This window comes from Alosa pseudoharengus, unplaced genomic scaffold, assembly GCF_046254945.1.
Source record: "Alosa pseudoharengus isolate Yale_2024_CS ecotype anadromous, Long Island Sound unplaced genomic scaffold, YU_APseudo_1.1 YU_APseudo_1.1_scf_1, whole genome shotgun sequence".
Taxonomy (NCBI): domain Eukaryota; kingdom Metazoa; phylum Chordata; class Actinopteri; order Clupeiformes; family Clupeidae; genus Alosa; species Alosa pseudoharengus.
The window spans coordinates 50,171,729-50,181,640 of NW_027468564.1; the positions used below are offsets into that span (position 1 = coordinate 50,171,729).

At 38.3% G+C, this 9,912-nt stretch overlaps 1 long non-coding RNA gene across 1 annotated transcript; it reads left to right on the top strand.

Moving 5' to 3' along the window:
• Window positions 1-1,484: 1,484 nt before the first annotated feature.
• LOC143108054 (uncharacterized) lies at window positions 1,485-5,451 on the top strand. Its single transcript, XR_012983767.1, has 3 exons — window positions 1,485-1,514; window positions 5,120-5,266; window positions 5,395-5,451. It is a non-coding gene; the product is annotated as an uncharacterized LOC143108054 (long non-coding RNA).
• Window positions 5,452-9,912: the final 4,461 nt, after the last annotated feature.

The window sequence follows — 9,912 nt, forward strand, 5'->3', positions numbered from 1 at the left end:
CATACACCCTGACCTAGAGCAACAAAGACAGAAACAACAAAAGGGCGAGTTGTCATAAAGTCAAGCCATGCTGTTGATGTTGAGTTGAGTAAATTATGTGTACTTCAAAGTCATAGCATTTATTGACAATAAAATTCTTCCTTATCATCTTGCAAATTGATGGTTCACCTGCTTTAGTACCAGTCCAGCTACACTGTAACAAATTACAAATTGTTGACTCAGCTTAGTTAAGTCATCTTCATCCTTTTGACTGAGTTAAATTCAAAGCAAAATTATGACTTAATGCTTATCTTTTATGTATCACAGCTGGGTTATGATGAGTACCCTGATCCTCTTAACTAAATGTCTCTGAGGGTTGTGTCATACTGCTGTAAAACCCAGTATTGAACACTATGAATAGTTATGAGAAAGGATGCAGGTACAGAAACCACAAATGTGCAAGTTGGTGCAAAGTCCAGTGCTATATGCAAAGCCAACATGTAATGTTATGTCTATGAGCAAATAACATGTAGTGATGTGTCTATGAGCAAATAACATGTAATGATGTGTCTAGCAAATAACATGTAATGATGTGTCTATGAGCAAATAACATGTAGTGATGATGTGTCTATGAGCAAATAACATGTAGTGATGATGTGTCTATGAGCAAATAACATGTAATGTTATGTCTATGAGCAAATAACATGTAGTGCTGTGCCTATGAGCAAATAACATGTAGTGATGTGCCTATGAGCAAATAACATGTAGTAATGATGTGTCTATGAGCAAATAACATGTAGTGATGATGTGTCTATGAGCAAATAACATGTAGTGATGTGTCTATGAGCAAATAAAATGTAGTGATGTGTCTATGAGCAAATAACTTGGCACTAACATGTTGACATAACATTTTACATTCATTTGACATTTTTTTTCATTTTGCATTTTACATTCATGTACATGCATAACTTCAAAGGAACACGATAACTTGAGGTTGTCAGGGCAATGAGTTTTGGGATGCTGCAGCAATGCAAAGTCCAGTTTAAAGTTATTGTGGCTGTGTGGGAAATGAAGTGTTATGTCACAGAAGGGTGTCAGTGGGGTATACTACGAATCTCGATTAGTGGGTTAGCGAGGTATGTTGCGCTCAAAGCCAGGCTATGCTGTGACACGAAAGTGGATCTGTTTTAGTGTCGCTACACTGAAAAAAGTGTTTCTGAGCATGTGTAGATATAACATAAATTAAATCTGTGAAATTAACAATAAAAATCTCAGTTTGTATCTTTACATGAAAATGTATTGTTTGAAATTAATCTGCATGTGTTCAAATTACAATAAAATTGTGTGTTTTTTCATTTACATACATTATTAAGTTATCCCAGTCGATATTCTCAAGTACAAACACTCAACAAACAAAAAGCTTGTTTAATTTACGCTGTTCGTACTCCCGCCAACTGGCACGCATCCGTTGAAAAGAGCAGAAGAAGACCACCGCATTTCCAGAGGCTGGGTTTATGAGTCCACTGAACGTTAAGGTAAGAATACAGTTTGCCAAGTATTGATACCTGGTTATATTTATTTTACTGTCTATGGTTAGATTAGCTTCCATCTTCAAGTTAAACTAAAAGACTCTAGAACAGTACAACTAGTCGAGTCTTTTTGTTTAATTCGAAAATGAATGTTAACGTTAGCAAGTGGCCTTACTCAACTAGTGGACTTAGCCTAGCACTACTAGTCGTGTGTGACGTTAAAACAAAATCCTCGCCAAAATGCATTTGTGTAAATACTCGAGTCAAACGTTAGGTTAAAAGGATATTGACAAAGGCTGCACTTAAGATTGACGATGGTTTAGTTTTCTGGTTAAACGACTTCTTGAATTAGCCAAATTAGAACTACATTTGCTGCCGCTAGGGTGCGTCTGGATTTCTAGGCTATTCTTAAATGGGCTCGCGAATGGGCACAGCCAACTAGCTGCTAGCAGTGATAAACTTGTGTGATAAGGGACCATAACACTACAACCAACTGCCCGTGGCGAACCCATTCAAAAAGCCATTTGACCCGAAAACTAAACCATGGTTAATCTTAAAAGTGCAGCCTTTGTCATCAATATATTTAATGTAACGAAAGTTTGCCATTTTTACATCATTTAAAATAAATCCAAGGTACACATAATCATACCTGGGAACAGGTAACATTTAATATACTAGTATATCATGTCAAAACGATCAAATGTTATAGAACTTTCTCGAAGTTTAGTAAGATAAGGAAAGGCCAAAAATGTACATGTAAGACTTAAAGGAACACGCCACCCAAAATCAGTAGTGATATATGTTCTTACCGTAACTTTCACGAGTTGAGTCGTACCTCTCCCGCGTCGGTAGGTGCACTCAAACGCTCTGTCGCGCTGCGCGAATGTGTTAGCATGTTGCTATGCTAGCGGGCTCTGCCGTGGCCGTAGAGAGAGGCACATAGCAGTATTCAAACACCTCCACGTTTTACCTACTTAAATACAGTTGCACGAGTAGTTGATGAAAAATGTTAGGGCACACAACATGAAACGTGACGATTTTCCAAGCGAATAAACATGAGAACTAGGCTACAATGTGTGGCACAATAGCACTTGGGAGTACTTCGACCTAGCGTGGTAATATTATTAACACCTAATTGTAGATCCTATCCACCACAGAGTTTAGAATCCATGCTGGATCGACCCTCAGCCTCTCCCTCCCCTCTGAGCGAGAGAGGCACACACACTAGAGATGCGCTGATGGGCTATTATTTCAACCATAACTGCATAGCAAAACTTATCATCCATCAGCCATCCATCAGCACTAAAGTTTGTTGACCAATTTTCAAAATGCACCCGCCATCCGCTGGTTGTTTTAATGTAGGCTATATGGGTGATGCAGCCTGCTGACGTGAGGCTAGAAAGCCCTTGCCTGTTCTAGAAAGACTGATCTAATGCAGCAAATATATTAAAAGGCAAAAGTCGTACATTGGCTAGGCCTATCCCCAGAATATCAGCAGCAAACTCAGTCTCTGTCGCGCAAAACAGTCTCCAAATAAAACGCACATCGGCCTGTTGCCTATTCTGCCAGCTTGTGACAATATATCGTCCAAAATGCTTGATTGCATTGCATTCTCCTCATTTTTAGCTACATTTTCATGTACCACATCAGCATTTTTGTTCAGTGAATCTTTTGTAAATTGCTTTACAATTACCGTCGGGCCTATAGGCCTATTGCCTGGCTTGCCTCAGCTTCGGTCACGTCCTTTTACAATTTTATCATTGTAATAAAAAACGCAATTTGCCACATAATTTCAGCATGCTCCTGGCCTACTAATTAATGCCTATTGTAGGCTACTTTATTTTTTGCAAAAAGAAAGAAATCCTTGATAAAATAACAAGTCATTCACATTATAGGCTACTTTACACACTGTTATGTCAGGTTGCCTGTTCTGAAGACTCCCATTAATTTTGACTGCACGAGCGCGTCTTTTTCAGACAGACATCGCAATTCATTTTATAGCAGGCCATCGGACAAATATGACGCCTCGATATTAAAGAAACTCCGACTCCATTAATTCTGAAAGTCCACCGCACAACAATGCAACGTGCATGTTCACATTTTTAGTAACAACCGCCAAACTTGCTTGCTTGCCTTACACATCTAAGTTTTCCGACTATTTTTCTTACCTTCTTTTTCCGCTGTGGATGTTAGTGAGTTTGTAGAAGTTTTAGCTCTTACGTTCTGAACATCTCGCACTGCCATCGCCCGATGTCATTTCTTAGTCATATCACTCTCTGTCTCTCTTTTAAATGCCTATTCCCTGAATGGTAGGCTACAATTATGTGTTTTATATATAGGCTAATATCTAAGCAAAATAACCCAGGCAGTCTCATCTAGGATATAACACAGGTTGAAGTTGGTTCTATTTAGGGAGGTGAACATCTGTAGATGACTCAGAAATGACATCGGAAGACAAGGAGTGAATATGGCAAGAGGCAAGCCGAAGTCTGCTGACAAGGGCCCGACGGTAATTGTAAAGCAATTTACAAAAGATTCACTGAACAAAAATGCTGATGTGGTACATGAAAATGTAGCTACAAATGTGGAGAATGCAATGCAATCAAGCATTTTGGACGATATATTGTCACAAGCTGGCAGAATAGGCAACAGGCCGATGTGCGTTTTATTTGGAGACTGTTTTGCGCGACAGAGACTGAGTTTGCTGCTGATATTCTGGGGATAGGCCTAGCCAATGTACGACTTTTGCCTTTTAATATATTTGCTGCATTAGATCAGTCTTTCTAGAACAGGCAAGGGCTTTCTAGCCTCACGTCAGCAGCGCTGCATCACCCATATGGCCTACATTAAAACAACCAGCGGATGGCGGGTGCAGTTTTGAAAATTGGTCAACAAACTTTAGTGCTGATGGATGGCTGATGGATGATAAGTTTTGCTATGCAGTTATGGTTGAAATAATAGCCCATCAGCGCATCTCTAGTGTGTGTGCCTCTCTCGCTCAGAGGGGAGGGAGAGGCTGAGGGTCGATCCAGCATGGATTCTAAACTCTGTGGTGGATAGGATCTACAATTAGGTGTTAATAATATTACCACGCTAGGTCGAAGTACTCCCAAGTGCTATTGCGCCACACATTGTAGTTCTCATGTTTATTCGCTTGGAAAATCGTCACGTTTCATGTTGTGTGCCCTAACATTTTTCATCAACTACTCGTGCAACTGTATTTAAGTAGGTAAAACGTGGAGGTGTTTGAATACGGCTATGTGCCTCTCTCTACGGCCACGGCAGAGCCCGCTAGCATAGCAACATGCTAACACATTCGCGCCGCGCGACAGAGCGTTTGAGTGCACCTACCGACGCGGGAGAGGTACGACTCAACTCGTGAAAGTTACGGTAAGAACATATATCACTACTGATTTTGGGTGGCGTGTTCCTTTAAGTCTATGAGAGGCAAGGTATTTTTGTAACCAGTTCTGCAACCAGCAGACTGATTTATTCAGTGTGGTCTTTGGATTAATTTGTCCATGTCTTTGTTCTGTTTCTCTTGCCCATGTGTGTCTGTCTCATTATGTTTCTACATCTCCATGTCTTGTCTACATCTCTTGGTCTCTCAGATCGAGAAGGAATTCTGCAGGATCACACTGAAGCTATTGCAGTCCTGGGCAAGTTGGACCAACACACACCCAAGCTGTTGCCTGTACAGGAGGAAGGGTGGAGCCGTTGGGAAGAAACTTGATGAGACCCATGACATGTTAAATGAGGCATGTATTTACAACAGTGTGGTAGTAATTAGTTGTATGTAGTAGCTTTCTGATGTCTGTAATCTCATATTTTATATTAATCTCATATTTCTCGTATTAATTAGTAATCTCATTCCATATTTTTGTAGGACGACACAATTGAGTCGCGAAGAGAAGTTGTGATTCGAGGACTCACACTCTACCTTAGTGAAAACACTGGAGAGTTAATGAAGGACTACCAGGTAAAGAAGATATTACTATGCATGAAGGACACAAAGTATAATCAAGAATAAAAAAAACACAAAGTTCAGGACTTTTTTCCATTGTGGTACTGATAATATTTCAGTATTTAATTATTAAAAATGCTGATGTGTAACCATTTGTATAATTATGTAGTACAGAACCAAATATATGATACTCTTTATACTGTATAAAGCTGCATTGCTTAATTACTCCAACAAATTGACTTAAAATGGCCTTAAATGGCATTTGATTGAACTCTGTAATACCTGTAGACACCCTTGTTAAGCTACAATACTACTCAAAAGTACCACATAACAATGTGATCATCTGTTTGGAGAGGGGAACAAAGAGTTATGCATCCTTCACATTACTATACAATAAATAAGTCTTATTGTATTTCACAGGTTTTTAATGACGACGATGGTGCGACCATCCAAGAAGCTATTACTACATTTGCCCTCGGCATCTTTGTTGTCAGCAAAGCCAGGGATGGTCTCCCCAAGCAAGCTGGAATAGCCATCGAGGGAGCAGAAGTCCTTTTTGGTATCCCAGATGTGGCACATGCTTGCACCTATCTGATGGGCCTTATCTATGCCTTGGAACTGAGGTACCCTAATAAACTGAAATACACGTTTGAGGTCTTTCAGAAGATCTTCCTAGAGCTAGAGGATGCAAACCAAAAACTGTCCTCCAAAGTCCATGAACTCAAGGTCTGTTTGCAAGCTTAAAATCTATACAGATGGTGTATAGAATGTATTTTGATTTGTTTGTAATAGAATGTATTTTGATTTGTTTTTTTGGCTTTTGTCAAATAAATGTATTTATTTGAGCTAAATGACTTCCAAGTCTTGTTTTGGGTTAAGATGCATAATTATATCTGAGATTGTTTGACTCATGTGGGTTGCTCAGTTTCCAGTGTTGGGCTGCAACCAATGAATTAATCTGTCGATAGTCTTGATAAATTGATTTGTGGATTCGTCCATACAGTGTAAGAAAATGGTGAAAAAAAAATGTCCTAAAATGTCTTGTTTTGTTCTGATCACCAGTTCTCAATTTAAAACATTCACATCAGAGAATCTGGGATTCTTCTTAAAAAAAATGATTTAAAGAAAATTCTAATTGCTGACAAATTATTTAGTTGTTAGCAACTAATTGATCAATCAACTAATCGTTGCAGCTCCTGTCTTTTTATGGTCTACACTTGGCTCCATGGCAGCATATCTTGACATGTGATAAGAGGATTGTCTTTTCGAACACATAGATGACACATACTTAAGTTTTTAAGTAGACCAAACATGATACAAAATATTGTGCCTGATCTACTTAAAAAAGGTAAGGCAACTTTTTGCATCAGATTATTATGTATATAATGCAAGGCTAGTCTTTGTATAGGCTACTTAATTTCTTGAATGTAAGACATGAGTTTTGGAAGTAAAGTCTACTTAACTTTGCAAGTAAAGTCAACTTAGTTTAATTAAGTAGAATTTACTCATAAAATAAGGTTCAGTCATTTACAAAACTAAGTTGACTTTACTTGAAAGATTAAGTTGAATTTACTTGATAAATTAATATTGACTTTACTTACAAAACTCATTTCTTACACACAAGAAATTAAGTAGCCTATACAAAGACCAGCCTTGCTTTAACTACATATTAATCTGATGCATAAAGTTGCCTTACCTTTTTTAAGTAGATCAGGCTCAATATTTTTATCAGTGTATATCACCATGGTATCTTATGCTGTCAACCAAACCTGGTCGGGAGGAGGTTATGTGCTAAGTTATAGCTCAAATCGTGTAATCTACCACACACTGACCAATCAATTGTCTTAAAAACAAAGTTATCTCACGTGTAGGATTCTGTCATATATCTTACAGGTGGAGCTCCGCCTCTACTAACATTTTGGGTCTCGAATGTGCTTTAATAGTGCTGTGCGTGCAAATATCCCACTATGGACGTGCATACCATACAACAACTGATGACAATTGATTTATTTGATGTTATAGGTTAGACACAAAAAAAGACCACAGTGTAGATGAAGCTATCGCTCATGAATGCGGAAGTAATTGTTTTTAAATAGAGGCGGTCTTGTGCGTCTCCACATTTCACGATTGGCCAACGTCATCCCAACACCGAGAACGCGCACAGATCTGAGCTGAAAGCCTAGTTTGACAAATATATCACATAACTGCTATCGTAGTATCACTTAACGTATACCCCTGAGTCAAGGCTTTGTCAAGCCTCGATATGTCTAACATACTTCATAGTATACCCCACTGGCCACAGTGTCTGAATTCCTCAGTGCAGTCAACACAGCACTGTGTATGTCCATAATGTTTGTGTATGATGTATGATTGTGTATGTCCATAATGTTTGCGTATGATGTATGTTTGTTTATGATGCATGTTTGTGTATGATGTATGTTTGTGTATGATGCATGTTTGTGTATGATGTATGATGTTTGTGTATGATGTATGATGTTTGTTTATGATGCATGTTTGTGTATGATGTATGATGTTTGTGTATGATGTATGTTTGTGTATGTCCATGTTTGTGTATGATGTATGATGTATGATGTTTGTGTATGATGTATGATGTTTGTGTATGATGTACGATGTTTGTGTATGATGCATGTTTGTGTATGATGTATGATGTTTGTGTATGATGTACGATGTTTGTGTATGATGCATGTTTGTGTATGATGTATGATGTTTGTGTATGATGTATGATGTTTGTGTATGATGTATGATGTTTGTGTATGATGCATGTTTGTGTATGATGTATGATGTTTGTGTATGATGTATGATGTTTGTCCACCGTCCATGATTGTCCTGACCAGCAAAGGGGGCTTCCTCTCTCTGACCTATACAGACTCACATTTGGGCAAGAAAGAGCAAGAGACCTACCCTGGAAATCCAGAGTTCTAGTGAGAGCACAATGGAATTGTCTCTGCGAGACACTCTGGCAAAGAGCAATGATGCACGTTACTTTTACCCCAACATTCCGGGGAACCAGCTTAACTGATGAAGACAGCGCTGCAACGTTGGAGGACAGTAGGCTACACATTGGTCGTAGTGTTATCCGATTGCATCGAAGTCCGAAATCATTCAAGGTAAACATGGTCTAGTGTTATCCAATTGCGTGCAGTGAGATGTTTAAATGCATGCTTGTTGCCGCCCCTCAAGTTGGGCCATTACATTATTCTTCGCCAGACCCTTAATCTTTCTAGATTGTCAGGGTCTGGATTTTCCAGGCTACAAGAGACCCTCCTCCCCTAAAGGATGCAGGAACAAAAGCTTGTCATCCAGGGTGATTAATAAGCTTTCACCTACTTAAAGGCCAAAAAAAAGTCAGTTGGAAAGATTTGTCTAACATGATATTATAGAACAGGTCTTTGAGAGAGATTAGGCCACTATAACGTTTAGTGTCAATAACTGTGCTCAAACGACAGCCACTCTTGGCCATGGTTTTATCAAGGGCCTGGAAATATAACATTTCCAAATAAGAACGGAAGTGGATTCAAAGAACATAAACATTTGTAATGACATATTTGTTCTCCACAGTATCATTAGAGAGTGTAGTTACTTGCTGTAGTGCCATTAAATCGTTCATGCTCATTTCATTATGTTTTCTGCAGGTTATGAAACTGACTGGAAATATGACTGTATGTAAGGCACTTTTGGGGCATAAAAATGATTGTGTGTGAGTGTAGAATTGACTATAGAATACCCTGCAGAATAAATGATTGTGTGTGTGTGTAGAATTGACTGTAGAATACCCTGCAGAATAAATGATTGTATGTGTGTGTGTAGAATTGACTGTAGAATACCCTGCAGAATAAATTATTGTGTGTGTATGTAGAGTTGACTGTAGAATACCCTGCAGAATAAATTATTGTATGTGTGTGTGTGTAGAATTTACTGTAGAATACCCTGCAGAATAAATGAAAGGGATATGAAGAATATAAATAATTTGGGCATTCTTACAGTAAGAAGGTATTTGAAGACAAACCTTTAGTGCCACCTACTGGTGAAACATATTGTTTTTACTCTATTGCATTTAACATCTAGAGAGAACAGAGTATCAGTGCAGAGAGAATATCAAACATACTATTTGTTGTTATTCATATATTTATAACATTATCTTTTAAAGCTTTTGAGTCCTATGTTGCTGAGTAAATGTGTAAGAACACAAATAAGTTTAGACATAGGCAGGCATAGGCAAATATATTGTTATATTTGTTTTTTTTATTATTTTATTTTCACACATAGAATCACACAATCTGACTCTTGTCTAAATACAGTTGTTGGACACATTTGTATAGCAATATGATAAGTTTTCATAAGTATCCCAAAATACAAGACTTATAGCCCAAGTCAAAGGGAAAGACTGGGTCGGATAGTCAACACGATGTGCACCATACA